Source organism: Phaethon aethereus (genome assembly GCF_964289735.1).
Source record: "Phaethon aethereus genome assembly, chromosome: 1".
NCBI lineage: Eukaryota > Metazoa > Chordata > Aves > Phaethontiformes > Phaethontidae > Phaethon > Phaethon aethereus.
The window spans coordinates 100,006,534-100,032,841 of NC_138575.1; positions in this window are offsets into that span (position 1 = coordinate 100,006,534).

Below are 26,308 nucleotides of genomic sequence, written 5' to 3' on the forward strand. Positions count from 1 at the left end.
TATTTGTCATGCCATATTCCATGTCTCTTGTTTGGAAAAGTCTCCCTCTTTTTTTTTTTTTTTTTTTTTTTTTTTTCCTTCTTCTTCTCTGTTTAAATATGCAGTCAGGTTTTCTACTTGGCTGCCAGTTTTGCGCATGCGGAAAGGGACGTTACAATTGTCCGGTCACTTTCAAGGTACCTTACGAGATTTTCGGGAGACGCGAGCACGCGCGTGCCAAGCCGCGCGGAGGCTGCGCGGCGGAGGGCGAGGCTACGGGGCGCGCTGCGTGGCGGTAGCCCTGGTGGCCGCGGCCAGCTTAAGGGCCGGCTGGCTGGCGCAGCCCCAGCGGTGCCGCGGCGCGCCTGCTACCTCAGCTGTTACCTGAAGGCGGGGACGGCTTCCAAGCTGACCTGTCCCAATTTCCACCAGGCGTGTTGCGGTAGGATGTGCGAAGTTCGTCCTGCTGTTACGTGTAGGTCCGCCCCGCGTCCCTGGGTGGGGCGGGCTGTTGAAAGCGACGGGGAAGCGCCAGCCGGCGGAAGGCGCGCCACCGCGCGTCCCCGGGGGCCGCTTGAAATGCCAGCGGGGCGAAGGCTGGGAGTATTCTGAGCCGTGTCTCCTCAGCCCGTTGTCTCTAGGCACTATAATAAGAGCTGTAGAGTGATTCAGAAAAATTTTAGCGTGGGAAGACAATCTTTGAGGAGGGGGGAGACAAAAAAAATAAAATCTAGCGGTTGCCTTTTATAGAGTACTGTAAGCTGGACTGATTTTAAGATCTTGGTGATTGAAATCACTGGGCAAGAAGCTTTCATTTAAGTCTTTCAATGTAATTCTGTTTTCTGCTTCTCTGTTTTCATTAGTTTACTTAAAAATAAGTGTTTGTTGTCGTGGTTGTACTGTAACAGCTGCGGGTTTTTCTTCAGTGATCATAAACCAAAATTCACATGGAAATTGGTATCTTGTGTAAGATAAATTACCTGGGTTTTAAAACATCTTTTTCGGTAGCGTACTTCCCTCTGCACCGATAATGTCTTTTGGCAGCTACTGCCAAGCAGGATCACTTGGCTTCCTCCCAAGGTGAAATGGTTTGTAAGCCAGAGGCTGCTCTTCGGCTGGTCGTAAACGGCTTTGAATGGGGTGTTGGCAAGACGGGTAGTTTATCCGCACCCAAGGAGAAACCACTGTTGCATAGTGCGTAGCATGACATTTTCATAACTTTTTGTTTTCAGGCTTTCTCATAAAAATGCTCCTAAAGGAATTTCTGTTGTTTAAGGAGAAAAGGCTTAAGACTCATTTTTAAGACTATTCCTCCTTGGAGTGTAGCAAAATAACGAGGGGGCTGAACATCCCTCAGAAGTACGCCTCTTGGGAAGTCTGTGGGGGACGTTGTCAGGGTGGGGCGAGCTGGATGGCGTGAGTGCTAAGCGCCGCAGGAACCTCCTGCGGTGCGCAGGGCGAGCGGCGCGGGTCTCGGGTATTCTGGGTTTAGGCACAGATCCTTCTATGTAACGACACTTTGTGTGGCAGGTGTGCGTCTGTGCTGTGAAAGATAAGGTATCTTCTTAAATTCAAGGTAAGCTATCACCTGTAGTGAACAAAGGAAGCAAGGGGTAACACAGGCTGAAGGCTGTTTCATTGTGCTCTAGGAAGATGTGCTACTCCTTGTACAGCAAGGGAAGGTCCTACGGTTGTTCGCCAAAGGGCAGTTTTGTGACTGTTCCTCCCCACTTTCCCCTCTGTGCATTTCTCCCCTTGACCCCCAGCCCCAACAGCAACCGTGCCACTCGGCAAGACCTGTGGCAGCAACGCAACGGCCACGGTTCATCCTTTTTCCTCTTCTTTTTCTCTGTTTTCTAGGATCCTGGAGGATTTCCAGTCACCTACCAGATCATTACAGCCCAGCAGCCTGAAGTCAACATGACAAGCAGTGACTTGACTGGCTGGAAAGAAACAGCAATAAAAGGGAAATACAACACATACACTACCCTATCTAGACGCCGAGTCGATCGCTGAAAAGACTAGCTCATTGTTTGTTATCCGGTCTAGACACCTCATCATAAAAAGTAGGACCAGAGGGACCGCTTAGTCTGCTCCTCTGCTGCCAGGCAAAATCTACTTTGCTCGTGCCACTCTTGGTACTGCTAGTGGGCAAAATGTACTTGCCTTCTTCCAGTTGAGTTTTTTTGAAAACACCTGTGGATGGAGGCTCTGCAAGCTCTCTGGGGATCCTCTGCCAGTGCCTAATTGCTCTCGTGGTAAAGAGGGGGTTTAATTTTTACGAACATCTGTCTGCATTGCACTTGCAGCAACTCTGCATTCATCACCGTCTTCCTGGCATCTGGTTTTCCTTCTCTTACCCGCTGACCTGACTTTTCCTCAGTGAAAGTGCCGATGACTGTACTGCTTAACTCTCTCTGGAGAGACCTGCTGGACTCAAAATCACAGGACTCAAACCACAGCAAATCTGCCAAAATTACTGGGGAAGAGCAATAGGGCTCCAGGTGGGCTACAGATTGGAGGCAGTAGCAGCCACAATTGGGAAAGAAGAATTACCAGTTATTTATTTCATTTGGCTTTTAGTTTTAATGCTGGGGTGGGGTTTTTTTGGTTTGTTTTTTTTTTTTTTTAATAAGTGAGAAGGAGATGGAAGCAAAGACCAGTAGTGGAAGTACTGGCATCCCCACCTTTCCCTTCTGTTTTGCTTTGCTGTCATTCTCTCTCTGTTTTTTTCTGAAACAGCTCTGTTAGTACCCCAGCCTAGTCCTTGCTTAGCTGTCAAAATGCACGGACTAGGTTTGTCAGTAGTTCTCAGGGTCATCTTTTGCACTGTTCAGAATAGCCTCTCTTGTCCCCGGCCCTTTTTGCTGTGTCTTTTTCAACACAGACAGATGGCTCTGCTGGCCAAAAGCCCTTATTCCCCTCGCTTGCTGCTCATCGCCCTGCAGCTCATCGGATTTGTGAGGGGTCGGAGCCTTGCCAGGGCTCCGTGCCGGCTCTGTGGGGCGAAGGCTGCTAAAACCAAGCCTACCTCTGGGCGTACAGACTTAGCGGCCCGTTTTACTGACAGGACAAACAGATGGGAGGACAGCAGGGCGACCTCCAGCGATTTTTGTTCCGCTGACGAGTGCTGATGTTTAAGGTGTTTCTCAGTCTTCCTCCTGTCTGAATATTTGCCATCGTATTGGGATCAGCACCAGTATTCTCTTGTCTTTTGTGTTCGATTAGCGTTTGTTTGTGCTATATCTGAAATACTCCATCTTACTAAGTGCATATCGTTTTGGATTGTGCTTTTTATGTCGTATGTTTGCCAAGGGTACAAACTGTCAATCCAAAAGAATCAACAGTGAAGATTTAGCAGATGTAAGACTTCTGACTAAGTGTTCAGAACCAATATTTTGTTGGTTCCAGAGCGGTGGCCTCTCTAGAGTCTGGCAAAAAGTCGTGTATCTGTATATGTCTGCGTGTATTACTGAAGACGTGAGGGGTGACACTTGCTGTTACTATTGTAGGTGCAATATTAATTATTTATTTACATATTTCACTCTTTCTAATTAAAAATAAAATCTGATCCAGCCAAAACTCCCAACTGTTCTGTAGTTTGGTTTTGGTTTTTTTCTGTTTGTTTGGGATACCAGAAACACTTTATTGCAAGTTGGGCTTTTCTGTAGTTTTGATTTACACTTTGCTTCCTTTATGTGCAGAAAATGGGACTTCAGGGAGTTTTTAAGGTGTTTTGATTTGGGGGTAGGTTTCTTGTGTTGTTTTCAAAAAAAATTTTGATCAAAACAACTTTTGAGATAAATTTACAGAAGTATTTTTGACCACAGCAGCTGCGGTTTACTTCAGACTTGAAAATAACTTTATTCAATCAAAAAATTGTATTTTATATTTTTAGAAGTATTGTGTGTGTGTGTGATGTTCATCGCTTAATTACTCTTTATCTGAAGTTACGTGCTCTGCTGATGTATTGACTATCCTGTTTTCTGTATTTGCCTTTGCTGAAAAGAAGCCAAATAAAGCAACTTTGAGCATAAGGCTGCCTGATTCCTTTCATTTGTAGCACACTGCTTGTGAACTTTTATAGATCGATGAGAGAAGCATCACGTGTGAGCTCTAAGTGCATGAATAATTCCTTTGGGAAAGGCGGTAGTGACCTGGTGTATTTGTTAAAAAGTATGAGGTTTTGAGGTGAATTGTGAAATCACAGTAATTTTTATTTGTCATGGCATCAGCTTGCACTTTTCTTCTTAAATGATGGGATAGTGGGAAACTTGGATCAAGTTAGAAGGACATGGCAATGCTGCCATTTCCCTAAAGGAGCTGAGTGTCGTGGGATTATGTCCTAGATCTTGCAATACCAGTGAAAGGCAGCAGTTTATTGCTTGTCTGAGCTCTACCAGTTGGTAGAAGAGAATAGAATAGGCACTGATCTCCAGAGATTTTTGTGATTGCAGCATAAACTCCCACTCTTGATTTTTCAGGGAAACAAATGGTTGCTACTGATGGTTTCTGAAGAACTTCCTACTAGATGCTGGCCAGAAGTGCAAGTCTCGCCGCTGACATACCTCACCCTGAGTGATGGGGGTCAGTAGTCTCTTCTCCTGGGAATTTGGCTCTCTGGGATCAGCCAGGTCAACTCTCCACGCACCAAAGGAAGGTAGCGAGCCAGCAGCACCGCTGCCCTGAGCATGGTGCGGGGCAAGTTGTGGTTTTCCCAGGCAGAAGAGCAATTTTTAACATGCAGAAGAGCAGAAGGGCTACTTGCCATGGCCCAGGAGCTCCTGGCAGAGCTGGGCCAAGTGTTGCTTGGCCCACCAGCTGCAAGGTGAGTTGTGCTGGCAGAGCAGGGCAGGAACCAAACAGTGAGGACTGGGGCAATTCAAGCTGGGGCTGAGGTACGGTAGCAGCGTTGAATGATCTTACAGAAAGTAGATGGGCCACCTTTAACTTTACAAGAAGTAAACAAATGGAGAATAGCAGGTTTCCTTAAGAGAACCTCAAGGTTGCTGTAAAACCTGTAAAAAGTTGGGTTTTTTTGGCTGACAGCCTTCTCCTCAGAAGCTGTCAAGATGTTTGCTTTTGCTTGTGAGTCGCAGTGAATTGTTTAGTTCCTACTGCTGTGTCCTCTCTTTGTGTGCTTTTGTCCCTGGCTCGCTCAAGGATGCCATTATTCTTAGTCTTGAATTGTGCTGACATACGGGGCAGGAAGGTGAAGTGTCTGCTAGAGTTGATAACTTCCATGCGTGGCTGTGGTGGTGGAAAGAGAGGGTCTTCAAAACCCCAGCAGGCAGGGCTGGGTTTCTAGGAAAGAGGGAGTTTGGAAAGGGGAGAGGGGGAAATCACTTTGACAGCAGTATGAGGATGACTCTTTCTTTTTGCCTTGGGTGTTTTCTCATTGCCTCACCACGCTGACCACCCGGCCCGAGATCGGGCCAACTGCTCCAGCTGCCTCTGAGGAAGTGGCAAGTGCATGCCTGGGTTTTTCCCTGTATCCTTTCCTCATCCTTCACCGATCCATGAATTTTGCCTCTGCACAACATGCTTCCAGTTCACAAGTCTGATTTTCTGGATGTTTCTGGGTGACTTTTTCCCTGTCGTGTCATTCCACGCGCCTGCCTGCTTCACTCCTGAGCCTGCTGGCTGCCACTCCGCTAACTAAAATGCTGTTTGCTTTGAAAACGTGGCGGCAGCTGTTCTCAAAATCTGCTGCATAACAAGGTGTCAAGGAAGGAAGTACAGGATAATTTTAGAAGCTAAGAGGATGTATGGGGGGGTTGTCTGGATTTTTTTTTTTTTTCCTTAAGATGGGCTGAAGTTAGTGGCTGAATCGGCACTGGACAAGGATTTGCATGTTCATGACCAGTATTTATCACCCAGAAAGGCTTAAAGAGCTTTCAACTTCACCCTTGCTGGGGTGGCAAGCGTGCCTTCTGGCATTCGGCAGCTTTCAGGCGTTACCTTAAAAAAGAGATCCGCCTGGGCGGAGGCTGCGGCAGGCTGTCTGCCCTGTCTTGGCAGGAAAACCTGTGGGTAGCAAGATTTTTAAGTCAACTCCCCCCCCCCCCCCCCCCCCGCTACAGGCATCGTGCTGAAGCGCCAGCGGCAATCTGCAGCTTCCACGCGCCGAAAGGGTGGGTATCGCCCCCCGGGAACTGGGGGTCCCTCTGCCACGGAGCGCGCAGGGGCGGCTCGAAGGAGATGGGAACGACAGGAGCTCGGTGCTTGGAGCCGTTCTGCCTGCGAGAGGGAACGTGGCTGCCTGGGCGGACAGAACTGGGCAGGAAGGAGCAGGATTGCAGCCCTGGCCCTGCTAATCTGCGTTTCCTTAAGGAAACAGAGGAGATGGATTTCCTTACTAGTTTCAGCCTAGTAAATCACTTCTGGAAAACAATGCAGCAGAGTGTAGTAGGCTGACAAAAGGAAGCGGGGTGTTTCCCACTGCTTACTTGAAATGGAGTTTAAGCAGGTCCCTCCTTGGCAGATGAAGCATTTATCAGACAGGCTGCCTGTCCTGGCAGCAGCAGGTTAACAAACTATTAGTTAATGTATGTTGGTAAGGAAGCATACTGTGAGAGCGCGACTGGTTTATATTTGATTTTACCCACTCTTAAAAGTGTTTCCGATTTCAGCTCCTTTCTTCTTGATTATGTCCTTCCCTGTTCAGGCTTCCCTGACCCCTTGTTCCCCTCAGTCCTGGACAAGTCCCTTCCTGGTCACTCTTTTGTTCTTTGCAACGGATTTTGCCTGAAGAGTGCTATTTTCTTGCTTATCTGGACACACTCTCCATCTGACTGCTCCCTTTTCCCCCTTTTTGATACCTGAAAGTTCACAGCAGTCGATCCATCATGTGAAGGTGGTGTTATCTCCCTGGGTCAAAGTCAATACATGGTGAAAGTAGCTCCAGCGAGAGCTCATCCTTGTTTCCAAACCGGAAGGCAGCCCCTCTAGGAAAGGCAAATAACCCGGACACCAGAAGACAGACCTGGGAAAAATGGAGGTGATGCTGGGTCTGCAGGAGCTCCGCAGAGCCCAGGTCCTGGGCATGCACTACCTGGAGCTGGCGTGGAGCCCACTGATGTCTTCTCCTCCCTTGCTGGGCTGCATGATTGTCTCACCAAGATGCACAGCAAAAGAGAATGTGCAACTGTGGCCCCGACTGAGTAACGTGACCGTTTTTTCCCCGTGGAGAAAAAGGGAAGCGTACTCGCACCCCTACTGCACTAGTGTTAAGCTTGATTTACATTAAGCAGCTCAGGATTTCACTTAACTGAGGGGTGATAAAAATTGGCATCGTTCTGCCTCCTTTACCACGGCACGATCTGGGATAAGAAATCAAAAGGTAGCTACGCAATCCACTTGGTAAGGCTTGTTTTCTTGCTGGGAGCAAGCGCTTCATGGCGATGAGAGCAGCGCTAGGAAAACACACGAGGCTTTGATGGGAACACTGCAGAATGTTTTCTTGGACAGCACGGAAGGCCGAGTGACGGGAATGAGAGGTGGGAAGTCTCGGGGTGAGACAATCCTGGCTTGTTTCCCTGCCGGCCCTGCACACCCCAGCAGCAGCCCGCACGAGAGCGGGGAGAGGGGAGAGCTCGCTCGCGTGCCCTGCACTGCCTCCGGACCCGGTGCCCGGCATCAGGCAGCTGCTTACGCCCGCTCACCTCTGCGTTCCTCTCCTCCTGACTGCCGGGGGTGCAAACCTGCCCCTTGCATTGGGCAGCAGCCCGGAGGGCTGCCTGGTGGCCACCGTGCTGCCCCAGCAGGTGCTCTGCCCTTCCACCTCCAGGCAAGCCCAGTGCCTGCCCCTGGTGTTCCTAATTCTTCCTTAAACCACTGCGTTTCCCTACAGATAAGGAGACGTGGGAGGAGATACGTGAAAATTTTTCCAGCCTATGTGAAAGAACGGGATTGGAATTCAGAGTTAAACGAAGGTAAATTCATCCTGCTTGATCTGGAGGGATGGTAGGACCTCGGGCGAACTATTCAGGAATACTTTTGCACGGAGCTGCGTAGTCTTTACTGGGATCTGAGATGGGCATTTTAAGTTTAGGATTTTTAGGGAGTTTGTTGCAATGCTATCGTTGGTAGGGTAGCAGTGCTGTTGAGGAGGGTTCTTCTGCAGTGAACAGCTCCTCTCTCCCCTCGCCCCCGTCACCCCCACCTCAGTGGAGCCCTTCCTAATTTGCAGCTGAGAATCCCACCTTCTCAACTGATTTGGGCACTGGAGGGGCTAAATCTTACTGTAACTTGCAGTAGTAACCATGAACTGACATCCTTTTCCTACCTGCTTCACTGGAAAGAGAAATTGTTACCCTGCCCACATCGACCAGCCGTGTTTTGCTTTGGCTGCCTGGCAGAGCTGTGATGTTTGAGAAGGGGCAGACCGGCCACTTGAGAAACTGGAAAATTGGAACTGGGGAAGATTGTTGAAATTGGGATTCTTGAGCAGGCTGGCTGGTCCCAGCAAAAGTTGTGTCTTCACTAGAAGAGCAGAAATCCCCGTGACAGGCAGGAGCAATGGCACGAGTTCACGGGGTGCACGTAGGAGATGGCTGGTGGTCTAACAAGGGTGAGACATGCTGATGGGGAACCACCCCGGTCTGGGCCCGTGCCCTCTGAATCGGTAAGGGAGCAGAGGTGGGGTGAAGCCCTGTGACCAACCTACGGCATCAAGCTGCGGGATTTACTCAACACGGCCTCATTTAACGCCCGAGGTTAAGGTTTTTGCCGCAGTCTCCCAGTTGTGTTTCCAATGAAGTGCTTTTTGGGACTGTGAAGGGTTTATTTTTTGAGTGCTCTCCACTGGCCTTAGCTGTTCAGGGTCACGTCAGATCTGGACTCTGAGTCTCCAGACACATTTCTGTTGGTGCTGTGCAGGCCAGGTTGGGGTGAGACACTTAAATGTGGATTTGGAAAAGATAACACACTCTGCTATGGGATAAACATGGTGCCTAACAGTTGGTATAAAGAGCTCGTTACGCCTTTATTTTTTGGCATGTAAGCAGCACTTCCATCTATGGAAAAATCTCTCCGTTCCCACAGGGGTAGGAACCTGCTGGCCAGCCCAGAGATTTTTCCTCTCCCTTCTGACGCAGCTTTGCGCGCTAATCGAGCCCATGTAAAGACCCTAGGGGTAAAATGAGCCCTAGAAAGCGATACGGGCACCCCGGCCTCTGGAAGAAATGTCGCACTAAAGAGCAGGGAAGGGAGAGCCGTTGTGAAGGATCAGACATGGAAACCTCAAATGGTGTAAGCAGCTAACTGGACCGACTAGAACAGATCTCTGTTTTTCTGGAAACTCTCCTCAGGACATGTTCCCTTTTTGTTTAAAGTGAGGTTTCTGCTGCGAGGTCTCCCTTCCTCAAGCTTTTCTATATTAGCTGAAAGGTCACTATTTTAAAATAAGAGGGGTGACATTCCCAGAAACTGCACAATTGTTTCTTCTGGTCTTTATGACCTTTTTTATAAGCCTGAAAATTTGAGGGGATAAGTGGCAAACAATAGGCATGAACTTACTTGCCATCAGCCTGATTTGTGTTATGTGGATAATCATTTAATACAAGCTGTAAATCCTCTGCTCAGTGCTTTCACACCGCTCTTGGGATGGGGCGAGCAGACTTAACTTGACCTCCTCGCTTCGTTGGCTCACGCTGTGCGCGGAACGGCTGTTTTGACGGTGTGCGTATAACCCGCTCCACTACAGAGCGGCTTTGGGCAGGTACAGCTTTCCCACGGTTACGTGCCTCGCATGTGTCGCTGATCCTATCGGTACGCGCTCGTTAGCCGCCCCGGCTGAGATCTTCGGGAGAGAGGTTTGAGCTGTGTTTAGAATTTACAGGCGTTTATATCCTTTTGAGAAAATAATTACCTTGGGACTGTTTCTTCATGAGGAAATGCCCCTGAAATGGGCATTTAGAAGTGGGGCTGTGCAGCCCTGTCCCAAAACACTGTCTGCCTTAGCTCAGATACTGTATGATTTAGATGCTTACTAATCGTTCTTCTATGCGGGCATACACATATCTGGTGTATTCTATTTTTAAAATAAAGCATTTTTGTTCATCTTGTCACAGTGTAAATAATGTGAAGCCAAAAAAGAAAATATTACTTCACCGTCTTTACTGCCAGAAGTTTTGCTTCCAAAAATAGGGTAAATATAAACAATTGCTTTTTTTGCCTTTCCCACTGAAATGGTGGGAGATACCTTCAGGGGTACAAATAAATATTTTGTGGCAGAAGTATTTTGATGTTTAATAAGTCTTTAACTTGAAGTGTTCCATAATGTTTTATTTTACCTTTATAAATTACTACGAAAATGTTTTATGTTAAGGAATAGACAGCTGGTAAACAACACTAAACAATGTAAAATTCTACATCTTTTGATTCTGATTTGCTTCTCGTGTTGAAGGTAAGAGTTTGCAGTAGAGGGGGGAAAAAAGAGAGCAGTGATTACAATGCACAACAAACCTGCTGTGCTGAGACCTTAAGTAGAGGCTGGATTTTTTTGTGAATCTCGTTTCTCAGTGGCATTTCCAAACCAGTAACTATGTGGAAATGGAGTCACCTCAGTTTCTCTTACCTTGCGTGAAGAATAATTGTCTTAAAAGAAGATTACAGGACTTGCAGAGGATTACAGGGGAGAGGATAACTTTGTGAAGAGGAGCCTAAGGAGGCCACTCCGTGTGATGGGGAGGGTTTTGAGGGGAGTGCAGGTTAGAAGCCAGCCGCACTGCGAGGTGCAGTGGGAGAGCCGCTCTCTGTGGAGAGCCTACACTTGCAGAAACCTGGCACGGGGCTTCTTCAGATTTTTGCTGCCTGTATGAACTGGCCTGTTTCCAGGAGAACTCCTAATATCTAGTGCTGGTGGTTTTGCTGATTGTCTTCTGTGCTAAAAAAATGGGAACAAGGTCTGGATTCTCATGCTTATTCTCATGTTTACAAGATGATCTCTGTTGATGCGTCTTTAGTTCTAGATAATAGGGTCAACTCGAAATACGTGGAAATACAGATGTTAGTTTTCATTCTTGCAGAAAACCTTAGAGAGTACTCCAGGTTCCTTCTTGGGGCACATGTAGTCATATTTTATCCTGTTGTAAGATGACCCTACAAATGAACGTACAACTAGTACTTGTCTGTGTGATTTGCTGACTTCTGTGACATGGTCCTGAGATGAATCCTGCTTTGAGGTTACTCTGAGTAGCCCTTTTCCCTAGACAAGTTCTCCCACTGAAAAGCAGAATGACCTTTAAATTCAAAAAGGTAGGTTTTGGTTAGTATCTAAACAAGGATTCTTCACCTTCTAGAAAGAGAAAACTGAGGTGACAGACAGAACCTGTATGCATCTGGTTGCCACCTCAAGGTGTCCTTGTAGGCATGACTTCGCTTCCAGCTTTGATTTCACTCAACTCTGTGTTTTTCTGCCTTGCATCAGATTTTGCACAGTACCTTCTGTCAGTTCCTCATCTGCTCTCAGGTCCTCTTGGTGTTTTCTTTAGGGGATGCAAGTCCTGGGCTCTTCACTGGAACTCTCCTATGTAATAACTTCCAGGCTGGAGCTTTCTTTTCTAGAACAGATGTAGTTACTTCCAAAAAAAAGAAGACTTCTCTCCTCCTTCCCAAGTGCTAGCTAACTTAAACGAATCACTCCCTTTCTAAAGACACACGCTGCCCAAATTGAAAACAAGGAAGGCCCAAATCCCCAAAAGGCACATCAGGGACTTCATTGCTCTAAGCAGCCAAGTATTTAGACCCAGTGGAAGACAAGTCTGCATGGTCTGGGACCATATTAAAGGACCCCAAATAAGAAGCTACTGGAGCACAACTACCCCTGTGCCACACAGCAGCTCTGTGTGTGTGCAGTGAGTCCAGGTTGTCCAGGATTTCTTGTCTTCCAGGAGGAAAATGTCTGATTTTGCTACATGTCAGAGATTTTAATCTTTCCTCACAGGCAGTAGGGAAATCCTTATTCCACTGATTTCTTCTGGGAGGAAAAGATTTGAATGTAGAGGATGCAATACCAAAAGTACTGTCAGCCTCCCTATAAAAGAGGGAGACCTGACATAACTCGGGTGTGTAAACCCCGTGGGTTTAGGCTGGAAAATTTGGGTATTAATGCAGAGATCTAGCTCTTCTTTCTCGTCTTATTTGTGCTATATATGATTGAAGCAGTGTAGTGCAGAAAAGAGAAAGTACTAAGAATGATGCTTCTCTGCCCTAACTTGGAAGAAAAATTGTTTTGTCCCATGGGGGTAGGAATTAAAATTTTTCACTGAATCCTAATTTTGAGTGTGTGTGTTTTCTTTCTTCTCCATAATCTCCAGAGGATGAGCTGCCAGCAACCCCTCGGCTTTCCCACATCCTGAGAAAGTTCAGACTTCTTTCTTCACAGCATGTCTTTTTCCCTTCCCAAGCAGCCGCGCAGGAAGAGGTGAGAGCCAGCGGTTTGCCTTGCTGCCTGTGCGCAACGCTGTTGAGATAACGACCCCGTCCAGAGGGGGAGGGCTGAACTCTTTTAGTCTTGTAGCACAACTTTCTAAAGGGTTAACTGCCCTCCTTTGTTTTTTCTAAAGGTTTCTGGCGGCTGGCACTGATTTCCTACAAGCAGAGCTCTGCGGAAGGGAAGGCGAGAGGTGTACGTGTGGGGGTGGGTTGGTTGCTGAGTTATTTTCTCATTTTGTAGCCTTCGCTGTTCGAAGCCGCGGACCGTGTCTGGAAATCGCCAGGGAGGAACAGACTGTGCAGCTGTGAATTTTAGCTCACAAGAAGTGATTAAGAGGGGAAGGGGAGTGAGAGCCACAGTGAGTTACTGGCATAGGTAGGATAGGGACATGTATGGTGACCTTAATGGTGCAGGTTCACAGGCAGGTTTTCACCACCTTCCCCATCTCGGATCTCCTTTGCTCTTGTGTCTTAACTTTTCTCGCTACCCACATTCTCTCTTTTTTCCCCCCACCTCATATTTTGTTTGCCTTTTGGGCTGTTCACTTGCCACGGCCTTTGTAACCTGTCGTGCGCAAAGGTTGTACATGGTGCAGTGGAAACAACTGAACGACGCGCATTTTGGCTCCCAGCTGACTGCATACGTTTTGGCAGTACTGCTGGGGTGCCCGTAGATCTTTATGGGCACATTTCATACTGATGTGGTTGTGAATGGAAGGGCCTTGGGCTGAAGAAGGGTGTAGAGACATGGGACAAAGGCAGGCATCTTGCCATTTATTTTCAGCCATGGACAAACATGCTGTGAGGGTATGGTTAGTCCAGTATGGGCCATTGATTTTATTAAGTTATCGGCTCATTTTTTAGATGAGGATTTATTAAAAAAAAGTGGGTCAAAAATATTTTTACAATTAAAAGGCCCAGAAGTGTGAGAGAGTCCCATTTTTCCAGAACCTGTTACTGTAAGCATGATGAGAAGATAATTATAAAGGAAACTAATGCAGACTGTACATCCTGGTATTTCACGGGTGACTTTTATCTGAGTGACTCACTTGTCATCAGAGAAAAAAACATGGCTCAGTTTATTCTTTCCATTGTTAATATCTTAAAGTATTCCACTTCCAGATCTGAGAAGCTCTGATTAAATGTCATAAACTGTAACTTTCCTTGTTATTTTTTCCAGTGTTTTCTTTTGTTATACGTATGTGTTTTGTCATTTTCTTTTTTAACTGAGAACAATTGAAAAGCTGTGAAGATAAGAAGGAAACATTTTGTGCCAGTACTCATTGAGGTTCATTCGAGGAAATAGTTAGTTATAGAAAAAAGATTAATTTTCGGAAAGATAATGGAAATATTTTCAGAGATCTAGTATAGTATCACATTCTGGTCTTGCTTATGTAAATGCAGCTATGCTGAAGTCCTGGAGCAGCAGTGATGCAGTGCGTACTCCTTAACTTACGCCATTTTATATATGTCCTCTGAACAGGGACTGTATATTAGATGCCAACAGCCAACCCCTCTTTCCAGGGGTTATGAATCTGATAAGCATTAGTCCCTTCCATATTCTCATACAAGAATACTCTACCCTGGAATTCAGGAGAGCAAACTTCAAACTATTCAGGGAGCTATTTAGCAGGATACCCTGGGAATCTGCTTTTGAGGGCTTAGGGGTCCATGAGTGCTGGTCAGTTTTTAAGAACAACTTTCTAGAAGCATAGGAGCAGGCAATTCCACTGTGTCCTAAGTCTAGCAAGTGGTGCAGGAGATCAGCTTGGCTGAACAGGGAACTCCTCATGGAGCTCAAGAGGAAGAAGAAATTGTACAATCTCTGAAGCAAGGTCAGGCTTTGCAGGGAGAGTATAGAGCTGTGGTTCATTTATGCAGGGAGAAGACACGAAAGGCCAAAGCCGAACTAGAGTTGAAACTGGCCAGTATTGTGTCAGATAACAAGGCTTTTTTAAGTTTATTAATAGAAAGAGGTCTAAGGAAAACACTGGACAAATACTTGTTGAAGATGGTCATCTGACAGATAAGGATGAAGAAAAAGTGGAGGCATTCAATGCTTTTTTCACCTTGGTCTTTAAATAATACTGATAGACCTTGGGTTGCCCTGTCCTCTGAGTTGGAAGACCACGACTGTGGGAACAGTGAATTTCCGTTTGTGGACACTGAAGTTGTAACAGAACAGTTGCCTCAGCTGAATGTTCCTAAGTTCCATGGGGCCTGATGAGATTCATCCCAGAGCTCTGAAGGAGCTATAAGGTGTCCCTCTCAATCATCTACCAAAGGTCTTGGGAGTCTGGGGAGGTCCCTGCTGACTGGAAACTGTCCAATGTTATACCAATCTACAAAAAAGGTGTGAAGGAAGACCCAGGGAATCACAGACCTGTTAGTCTAACCTTAGTACCTGGAAAAATTATGGAGAAGATTGTACTGGGTACTATTGAAAGGCATTTAAAGAATAATGCAATCATCATGCACAGCCAACATGGGTTCACAAAAGGAAAGTCCTGTTTAACTAATTTGATACCCTTCTATGATAGGGTCACCCACTCAGTGGATGAAGGGAAGGCAGTGGATGTAGTTTTTCTGGATTTTAGTAAGGCTTTTGATACTGTCCCTCATAGCATCCTCCTGGACAAGCTGTCCAAATGTGAGATGAGCAGGTACACGGTGCACTGGGTGAAGATCTGGCTGAACAGCAGGGCTCAAAGGGTTGTAGTGATTGGCACTATATCAGGCTAGTGACCAGTCACCAGCAGTGTTCCTCAGGGCTCAATTCTAGGACCAGTTCTGTTTAATATATTTATCAGTGATCTAGATGCAGCAGTTGAATGCACAATTAGCAAGTTTGCTTATGATACCAAACTGGGAGGTGCTGTTGACTCTTCTGAAGGACAAGAGGCCTTGCAGAAGGATCTAGATAGATTGGAGCATTGGGCAATGACTAATGGGATGAAATTTAACAAGTCCAAGTGCCAGATTCTGCACCTAGGATGGAGCAACACCGGGAGAGGAGTGGCTGGAGAGCAGCCCTGCAGAAAGGGATCTGGGGGTGCTGGTCGCCAGCAGGCTCAGTAAGAGTCAGCAGCGTGCCCTGGCAGCCAAGAGCGCAAACCACATCCTGGGGTGCATCAAACACAGCCTAATTAGCCAGTAAAGAGGGGTGACTATCCTGCTGTTTTCAACATTAGTGTGGCCTCACCGTTTAAGGAGGATGTTCAGGTACTTGAATGCATCCAGGGGAGGGCAACAAAGCTGATGGAAGGGCTGGAAGGAATGTCCTATGAGGACCTGCTAAGGACTTTGGGCTTGTCCAGTTTGGAGAAAAGGAGTCTGAGGGGCGACCTCACTGCTCTCTGCAGCTTCCTGAGGAGGGGAAGTGGAGAGGGAGGTGCTGATCTCTTCACCTTGGTATCCAGTAATAAGACACGTGGGAATGGTTCAAAGCTGTGCCAGGGGAGGTTTAGACTTGACATTAGGAGGCATTTCTCTACTGAGGGGGTGGTCAAACACTGAAAGAGGCTTCCTAGAGTGGTGGTCGATGCCCCAAGACTACCAGTGTTTGAGGCATCTGGACAATGCCCTTAACAACATGCTTTAACTTTTGGTCAGCCCTGAAGTGGTCAGGCAGTTGGACTAGATGGTTGTTACAGGTCCCTTCCAACTAAGCTATTCTGTTCTATTCTATTCTGTCCAGGAAGTTATTCCATTTTCATATTCCCAAGGGAGGCCAGCATCTAATTTGGGCAATTGCATTCAATTCTCCTCCAGTAAAAATGACAGCCTCCATAAATATCAGGCTGATGTTATGAAACCGATATTCCAAGGAAAGATTGTCAGACCGATGGATTACAGGAAACTCCAGAGAAAGTCTGCATCTAAGTCGGTTCCAAGGAGGAGACAAATCCATGAATCCCAGTGTTTTGCCAAAGTTAGCTACAAGGCTGTACCAGTCTAAAACTGGTAACTGTTTTCCTGTTACTGCGCATTGTCATCAAATAGTTGTTTAGCCAAAATGTAAACTTAGTTCTTTTTACATAGCTGGCAAAACAGCAGCCTTCAGTTTCCCGAGTAGTAATTGGTGAAAAGGGTGACTGGCCCATGTTTGGAGTACCTCATACCCTTCGTACGGTCTGCCTGAGAGCTACTAAAGCAGAACATTGCTTAAAGAGAGATCTGCCAGCAAGAATGTAAACCTCAGTATCTTTGGATTGCAGCAGGCTAGCAAGAGAACGCCAGGGTCCTCAGGCTGACTCCAGATTTGTTACTGTCCCTTCCTAATCAGCCGCAGCACAGAGAAGGAAGCAGAGGCTATTTCTTCTCTTGCTGAAAGATGTTACCTTACCCCGTAAGCCAAGCTATGGAGGCATCCATAGCTTCTGTGGGAGCGGGAGCATGTGCACTACATGCATCACCAATTAATGTCTTCGTTCAAGGGATAAAGGCTTGTGGTAAGCTTTAGCTTATGCTTTAGCCTTCTTGATAGCTCATTTTGTGCAGAGCTTGTGGTTGCAGGGCATTAAACCACTTTTTTTTTTTTTTTTTTTTTGTTCAGAGAGATTTCTGGGGCTTTTAATGCGGAGTAAATTTTTCTACGATGAAGTAAGCTCATTAATTACTGGCATGTGAAACAGCTGCATATATTCCATTTTGTGATTTTACGTTACCTAGATCTATTGTTCAGCTCATACAAAGATGGGTGGCAGGCTCTGATATAATGCTCTAGTATTGCTGAATAGCTGTGCATTGTGGTTTAGAGTAGGCTTCAAAAGTACTAATCTGACTCTACATTTCTTCATGAATTTTCCAAAGATAAATAATTTTAGATGACTTTTGTTGTTAGCTACAATTTTGGAGGAATGCCTACTGGAGATTTAATCTCTCATAAGCAGATAAATAATATGCAACCTGGATCAGCTCGCAGCAAACTTTGTAGTAGAAGTTCTTCCACCTAAAGGCTGAAGTTCAAACATGCCACGAGGGTCAAACAAGTTGAATGTCTTGACTCTGTCTCTAGACCATTTGTTACTTGTGCAAAATTTACCTGCATGGAGTTTGTTTACTGTATTACTGACTTACTGCTGAAACTGAAACTTGGGAAATTAACACAGGAGAGGGGAAAATGCAAAATGTTAACTTATTGTAAGTTATGGGATTTGTATGTAGCCTTGGTTTCTGTTTAAAATGAATCTAAATTCAAACATCCACTTAAGTGACAAGCCCCAAGTAGCACAGAACATTTACAGCCATCACACAATCTTCTGGCAAACTGTGGAAATTTTTTAAAATTTTGCATAGAAAAAAATGCATATATGCTTGCTGAGGTGGAGCAAAAGCTCTTTCTGTACTTATATATGAAGACGTGAGTAATGCAGACTTATTTCTTCGTCTGTGCTTCAACTCAGCTACCCAGGAGAAGAATTTTCTTGTCTGTTAGCTAGAAATACGTTCACCTAAGACATTTATGGTATTAAAATATTATTTGTGTGATGCTCAGATGAAATTGGTGGTACGTTCAGTCTTGAAGAATGTCTTTTTTTTGTATGGGAATGCATACTTGGGCTGCCCCATGCAAAACCCGCTACATTGACATGGTAAGAGGTCATCCAAAACTGTAGAGTTCATGTCCTTAGTAAAGATAACCAACAAAGTATGTGAGAACGGAGCTGCAATATTCTTCATGAAGACAGAAAAGCCTCACTAAAACTAAATTAAACTTACGTATCAACACTTTCTGAACTGTCCTGCAATTCTTTATGTCCTTTTCTTTCATGAATTATTAGAGTCCAGGAAAAATTGCTCATTTCTATTTACTTTAATGTCTTCGGCAAAACTCTTTCTAGTTCTCCCTCGCTCCTAGTTTCCCAGCTGGCATCATTTTAAGGCCAAAAATAATGCGTTATATGGGTGGCATTTCCTGGCTGGCCTAATCTGAAGTTGAGTGACATCAGCAAGGAGATCCCCTCTTCCATACCCTATTTAAAGCAGTGAGTGTTTTAAAGGCAAAAACCCCTTGTATTCTTAAAAGCGTGTAAAGTAGTTAAATTACCTGGGAAGGGGGGGACTTTCTGAAAGCTGTGCTCAAAATGTCCAAGCCTGGGTGCTAGGTAGCAAGTAACTGCATTTACGTTGGGCTACAACTGACTTAGTTTCCTGGACTTGCTTGGACTGGAATTTGTCTGGTGGTGCCACAAAATACTCAGTGAGGCCCAAAATACAGTTTTGGGAGCTGAAGGGGAAACCCGCTGCCCTCAGGGTGCTGTTGTGAAGTAGTTCACAGAGGGCAACGGGAAAGACAGTGTTTGTCCTAAATGGATGAACCATGATTTTGGTTACCTTATTGGCAAGACTAACGGGAATGAGCAACAAGGATCTCGCCAACGAACGGGCGGTAGGTAATGAACAGGAAAAGGGTGTGTGAATTCTTCTTGTGTTTTGAGTGTTTGAAGCTAATTGCATGAAAAAAAGAAAAGACTGAGGCATGGCCAGACACAGCACCCTCTGCCCTTGAAATTAAAAAGCGGAAAGGAGATCCTAAAAGTAGTAGCTCACCCAGATAGCAGGATGAATAATAGGAAAAACAGCATTACACCCTTGTGTAATGGAAGTTACAAAATGATAGAATGAAAAGCTTATGTATGTAATCTTAATTTGGCCTCCTTGGGTGTGTGAATGAGCATAGTGTCAACCTACATTTTCCCCATGGGACTCTCTCTCATTTGGTGACCAGAACAGACAATGCTTATCTATTTTGGTTGTTCAAGATGTAGTTTTCAGTGATTTTTTTCACTGCTCTGAGTGCTTCAGAGGCTCATAGCTTCCTGTCCCCTCCTCCTCCTTCTCCCTCCCAAGGAAGGGGAGAGCACGGGCAGGCAGAGCCCTCGGGAGCTGCAGGGGCTGCCTGGGGGCAGTGGGCGTTGTGCCTTGGCGGAGGGCTGGAGGCTGAGGGCTCAGAAAATTAGTAACGTGCAATCAGGTTGAAAGGGCTTCCTACCTTTGTCTTTTCTTTAAAGAATGTGAGTCATCATGGAGTAAGACAACGATTTTACCATGATGCAAACTTAAAGATGGCAGAAAATTTATCTGCTGACCATAAAATCCCTATTTGCCCTATCCTTCCAAGGTCTCATTTGTTTTTTAACCAAGGCAACCACTTCTAAAACTGGAGCTGATATGGTAACGGGTTAGCTTATTAGATACTGGAGATAAAAGAAAGCCATGCATACGTTAAAATAGCATTTTCAAATTAAATCCTGAAACACCTACTCAGATGAAGAGGAAATGAAACCTCACAGTCTCGCAGAATTAATTTTTAATTCTTTGTTACATCAAAACGATCTATCTGAAAAAAATTATCTTCTTAATCAGAAAATATTTTTTTCTGAACTTTTCTGTCAACTTTGTAGGAGAACTCATGAGGAGACAAACTCTGACAAAGTTCCTTGTAGGAAAAAGTCAAGGGATCATTTATGATGACTGCATTAAACCTTACAGGTATGTACCACTGACTTGAGCATCAGTGTAAACTTCCCACTCCTCTGGGGTATCCCAGAGGCCACAATTTTCTGGATAGAGCTGCCAAATACCTCTTGTGTTTGTTTAGACAAAAATGCTGTTTTCATACACCTGAAACTCCTGGATATTTTTCAAACTTTTTTTTTTTTTCCCTCCCAAAAGTGTCTGGACCCAGTTTGGCACATTGTCAGCCCCAACCTCAGTATTTAATTCCAGGGAGCGGCATGTGGCTGTGCCCAGCTCGGCCCCTGCCTGCCTTGCCGAGGCCAGTTGCCCTTCTGCACCCCCCTTCTCTTTTTGTGATTGTTGACAGAGACCGAGCCTGTGGTTTGGGCATAGCAAAGCAATTACGAGGTGACACAGACACCTATGTGTCTGTGAAAATTATAGGGTATCGCTCGGTGCGCGCCACACCCTGGACACGGTCCCTCATCTGCCACACATAGAGCCTTCCTGCTGGGAACAAAATTACATTTGCAATAAACTCAGGGAAAGCAAAGATGAGGTGGCAGGAGACAAATGTTTTTTGGAAAGGAAGTCCATTAAAAGCTCTATTTGGCACCTGAAAAGTTGTGCTGTGCCGGCTCGTTATTGCAAAAACCTTTGCAAGCTCTGGATTATCTCAGAAGAAACTAATGATGTTTATTTCTCTTTATCATAGTCTTTCCGCTCTGGGGAGGGCCACGGTGCAGTCACCATTTATAAGAGGAAAACCAGAGCTTCATCATTCCCCTCTGTTTTCCTCGGAAGACCTGCTGGGGGGCTGTTGCTCCCATCGCCCGTGCTCTGCTCTGACACTGCCTGCTGCGCGTCGTCCCTCCGCGTAAGGCAGCTTCACTCGTTCCTGCGGGTGTCGTGACACACACCCCCCCCCTCGCCCCGAGTGAGTTTGGAGAAAATCAAAACCTGCACCACAACTGTGTCCTGGATCAGATCACCTAAGGAGAGAGGTCCTGAGTCTTCCCGTGTGCTTTACCTGTCGTTAGCCCCAGGGTCGCCCCTGAGGCGGCCGCATACGACACGGCTGCTTTTGCCTTCTAGTAGCCAGCGGGCCTCAGCCGGTGCAGCCCAAATCTTGCACGTGTGGGTGGGGAATGGGTGTTTTCAGCTTGGCTGATTGCAAAAGTCCTCTCTACATGAAGTTTTCTGACTGTCTGCCATCCTTTTTCTTCAGGGTGTCTCAGTTGCCCTCACCAATGAGTGAAGCTCTATAAGAAAGAAAAACACTCCAAGGTCACAGTACCCTCCCAGTGTGTGTCATTTGCTCCATGGCACCAAATGGCTCCTATAATGGAAGTGTTGCTGCAGCAGTGGTGTTGAAGCAACTATGGGAATATCGGTAGGAATTTACATTCTGTGTACTTCAAAAGTAGGAGCTGTCTCAAAACACTGCCTGTGATAATACAAAATTTTTAAAATAAATTTACCTGCGTTTAGGTAACCGACTAACCTCCTAGAGAATGTATCTAGTGCTTCAGAGAAGCAAAGCAAGAGTGATTAAAACTTAAAGGTGACCTAATCCCGTGCAACTAGTAACTGAAGGTACACGTGCTGGTAATACAACCCTTATTCTGGAAAAAGGGTAGCTAGCAAAGGATATTTATTTATGGAAAAAGGACCGTGAGAATGCTAGGGAGATTAATTTTAGACATCTCGTTAAAATTTTCAGGATTGAATGATTAGTCTCCCTCCCCCATATTTGGGCAAATTACAGTTCACTGGGGCCCTGTAACAGGCTCTGTTTGTTTTCTATTCTTTGGGAGATAAGTGATAGCTAAAGCACAATATCTGTGTTTTCTGGCTACGGGAAGCTGTATTTTGTGTGCCTTGCTGGGGCAGTCCTTTGAGTTAGGCATTTTACAAGGATCAGAACAGTAAAAGCAGGGAGGAAATTTTCACGCTGCAGTCCTCCTCAGCTCTGCTACTGATCCCAGGAGCACACTGTCAACCGCAGGCTTGGCTGCTCTTCCCATGCTTGCACTGATCTGTTGGGTGGACCTTGAGTAAATCTCCTGTCTTTCTCCCCCCGCCCCCATTTCTGTAATTCATGGAAGAGGGATTATGCTAAATGGCTGGCCTGGTGTTCTCCTTGACTTCATGGATGTCGCTTTCTGATGGTTCTTCCAGGGGTCCTGTCTTTGGCTAAGGAAGAAGGGGAGAAGCAGTAGTTCAGGTCTTTGATTTTCTTTTACTCTCCACAGTGATGCTTGATGAGTGTTTCTAACAGTTATCTTTCAATGATTTTGATAGAGCTGCTGTAACAGTAAATGACGCCAGGGAATTTAACATCCCTGCCCCCACACATCATAAAGGATGATGGAAAGAGGTTAACTGCAGCAGCAACAGCTCTCTGCTTAGACAAACATGAAACTATAAAAATACTCTTTTCCTTTATTATTAATTTTCTTCCTTCCTGCTCATCTACCAAGAGCCCTCAGGAGGTGTTTATCTCAGAACATGGCAGGGACAAGCTGTAATTGAATTGTTTTTCTGTGCAACAGAAGAGAATGCTGGGCTTCAATCTCTCACCACCACTAACCTTTGTACTCACTTTATCTGATATGAAAACCATAATGTCAGACCTACCCTTCTTTTCCTTGTTTACTAAAAATCTCTAATCTCTCTTGAGATGCTACAGGGATCAGAGGAAACCTATGGACTGGTCTGAAGTTTTTTACTTATACAAATCTTTGACTTCCCTTTGCTGCCATCTTCATGTTAGGAGGGAAGAAGGCAACTCTATTTGCTTGCATTGTGCAGGGATGCGCTCTGGCTCTCGCACCGGGACCTTCCTCACGTTGTTCCTCCCAGGAACAACGCTGCAGCTTCAGTTGCTTCCACTCCTTTGTGTCTGAGGAGCTGAGACAGGTACTTTCTGCCATGATTTGTGTTAGCTTTGCTTCCTGCTCAGTTTTTATCCATTGTTGTAGCATGATGTTCACAAATGAACATGGATTGAGGATCCTGAGGTCCTGGATCTAGACCCAATGGATCAAACTGAAACCCAGCGTACGGATCAGGTGAGCAGATCTCATTCTTAGACCTGCCTTAATTGATCCAGGCAGATGTGTTCTGCTGCAGTTGGAAAGGAGGCTTGCACATGGTGGAAAATAAGCATATGACAGCAGACCAAAGGAAGTCATGTTCTCCTTGGTGAAGCTAAGAGCAAAGTCACAAGGTCCCTACCCTGTGGATGGGAAGGCTTTCTTCACGGTCAAGGGTTGAATCGGCCTTTTCATGGTGTGATTCATGCAATGCCCACATAACTATGATGTGCACAACATTGTGAGATAGGATTCATTTTTCTCCCATGGGTCTGAAGAAAGCCTGGTGGTGGTTAGCTCAGATAAAATGTTCCCCTGTAGTTGTCTGCAGTGGGTGGGATGAATCCCATACCAGAGCTGGGGTCCAGGAGGAAGGTGCCAAGGTCAGTTTTGGGATGCTTGATTATATCCCGTGTGGCAAATAAGGTTTTATTTTACATTTTGATTAGTTTCTTTCTGAAGGAGAAAGAAACACTGAGGAAAGATGAGCAAGTTTTGAAATACTGTATTTGTCAGAGGCAATGCTGGATGGGAGTAGAAAATGTAGAGAAGTCCAGTTCAAAAGAAACATGTACTTTTATAAAAATCAGAAGTCAATTATTTTAGCAGTTAATTGCAGACAGCCAAGTAGAAGCAACACCTGTAGATGAGACAGCTTTTTTGGGGAGAGGGGGGAGGTTGGGACCTGTAGTAATCGGAGAGTCACCAAAATGAAGGGTGTTCGGCTCCCTGCCTTGGCTTCATGTGGCCAGGCACAGCAGGGGCTCAGGGCAGGAATGGGACAGGGCAACTTCCATCCTTGCAACTTCATCCTCTGAATGAAGAAAGACTGGAGGCAGCAGAGATACTGTTAAGAAGAATCTTGCTCTGTTTCTGTTCAGAATATAACTTTTTGGATGATACGGTCTTTCACTGACACCAGAGTAGTTAAAAACGTAGAGAAAAGACTTGAAAGAGAATAAATACTGTAAAACGGGTTTGGTATTCTCTGGTTAAGTGAATGAGAGTTGTCCTGAGCAAAAATGCAAATAAAAATGGTACCCCAGCTGGCAGTGCTGAAAACTGCTCAGAGTAAACCTGTTCAGCCCTGAAATTTCAACAGTTCTGTGGGATTTTATCTCTGGACACATAACATTTCAGGAGAAGATGCAAAAGGATATAAGGTGTAAGGGTTTGGTTTTGTTCTTAATCAATGAAAACCATTTTTGGCTGGTGGCGTGTCAACCTGTCTTCCAAAGAACTGCAGAAAAGCACTTGCTCTTCCCTAAAACTAACAGGCTCTCTTCACGCACCGCCACTGTGCCACAGTTCAGTGGCATCTCAAAACAGGTGCCACGTCTTCTCTTAGCACTGTAAGAAAACAAAGCAAAACCCAAAAAAACCCAAATATCACGCCCCCCCCCCCCAAAAAAAAGAAAAGAAAGAAAAGAGGAAATTAATTTGACGTTTGTTGGGTGTAGAGGTGCCTGTGCTCTGATGCCCTCACTGAGTTGAGGAGGGCCGATCTGCTGGCTCGGCTCGCAGCGGGGGGCTGGGGGGGGAGATGGAGGGTCCTGCTGGCAGGAGATGGAGGGGCAGCCGGTGCTCAATCCCTGCTGTTTCCTGCCATCTAGTGGTCTGCCCAAAGAGCGCGCTGCTGCCCGGCAGCTGCGGCCTTAAAGCCCCCAGGAGAAGGGAGGGACGTGAGGCGCGCCGGGGCAGGGGGCGGGGGCGCAGCCGGGCGAGGGCAGCTCCCCCTCCGCTCCCCCTCCGCTCCCCCTCCGCCCCTTCTTCCTTCTCCTCCGCCGAGGGTGGCCAGGTGGCAGAGCTTTTGGTCCTGACCTTGTCTAGGCTGGAAGGGCTGCGAAGTTTCACCTTCGGTGGTCGCTGAATAACTAAGCGGGGGGTGCTGCCAGCCCTGAAGTGGAGGGCGGGGGTATCACGGCACAGTTGGGTTTGGTCCTTGGTGTTACTGGGCAGGGTGGAGCAGCATCCTCCAGGCCTGAAACTGATGTGGTCGGCCTGGCCACGGGTGTGCGCCCGGCGTGGCTACCAGCCATTCCCTCGTAGCAACGGGCAGGTAAAACACTGGCAAACACTGTGAAAAAATTCCCTGGTGTAGGCACCACGCCCCGCGCCGCCCCCCCCTCCGAGGTCTTCCTTGGTTTTTGACATGTATTCCCTCAGTAGCATCCACTTTTTTTGTGAGACCTTACCCCCACTCAGCTATTGGGGAATAACTGTTAGATTAGGATGGTGGCAAACTCAGCTGCTAATGTCTATTATAAGAGGAAATATGACTTGCAGATGTGGGTGAGTGGGTTGGTCTGACAGTTCAGTCACTCCTATTTGCCCACTGGTGGGAACTATAAAAGTTGTTCTCTTGTACACTTTTGGTGTGTTGAATAGATTTCAAGTGTGTTATTTTTTTCCCCTGCAAGCACTTTGAGTTGCATTCAGCTTTTTCCCAGGCAGTGGCCCTACACTTGTGACTCACTAGACACTTTCTATACAGAAAGTAATCCAGACCAGATCTAAGCTTCAGGGTGTTGTCTTTGCAAGCAAGTTCAGATTATCAGGGTTTTTAGTAAAAACGGTTCCCAGAGGAAGTAGGATGCTTTGCCACATTCGTCCAAAGTTTCCACACATGTAGAAAATGAAAGACAATAGTGCGGTTTACAAGTCTGGTACTTTCCACCTTACACTTCATGGTAATGAGGTAAAGTAAAAACAGGACTTAGTCTTTTTTATTTATATCCTTTCCCACCCCCCACCCCAGAGAAATCAGAGTATATCTCGTGGCAGTGGAGCAGGATGGCACATGATTTCCCTGCCTGTGTCGGGGTGCAGTGGGGCGGGGGGCTCTCTGGAGCAGCAGAGCAGGGTCTGACAGCCAGGACCTGTCCCACCAGGGGGGACACCAGGGGCAGCTCCAGCCCTGGGCATCAGGCACCTCCCTGGGGACAGGACATCAGCCCGCAAGTAGGATCAGCTACCTAGCTGTTCAAGCCACAGGTGATTAATGCACCTGGCCAGGACACGGCTCTCATGGCCAGAATGAGGGCTTCTTGACTGTGGTCCAGCAGCAGGTAGTCTTGATGGGTTAGAGGCCATGCTCCTCACCCTTTTTTTGAAGAGAGGTGCTTTTTCTGCTGACAGTGGTTGTTTCAGACCAAGGCAACAAGAGTCCTGTCCCTCTCACCTACCAAGAGGCTGTTGGTGGCTGTGGCTGCTGCAGTGTCCAGCCAGGCAGTGCAGCCTCCCCAGCATGCACGACCTTCTGCAGTAAAGGGTGCTCAACCTGTGTATCTAGGAGCATGTTTGCCAGATAGCTTTTACAGATTTTAACTAAG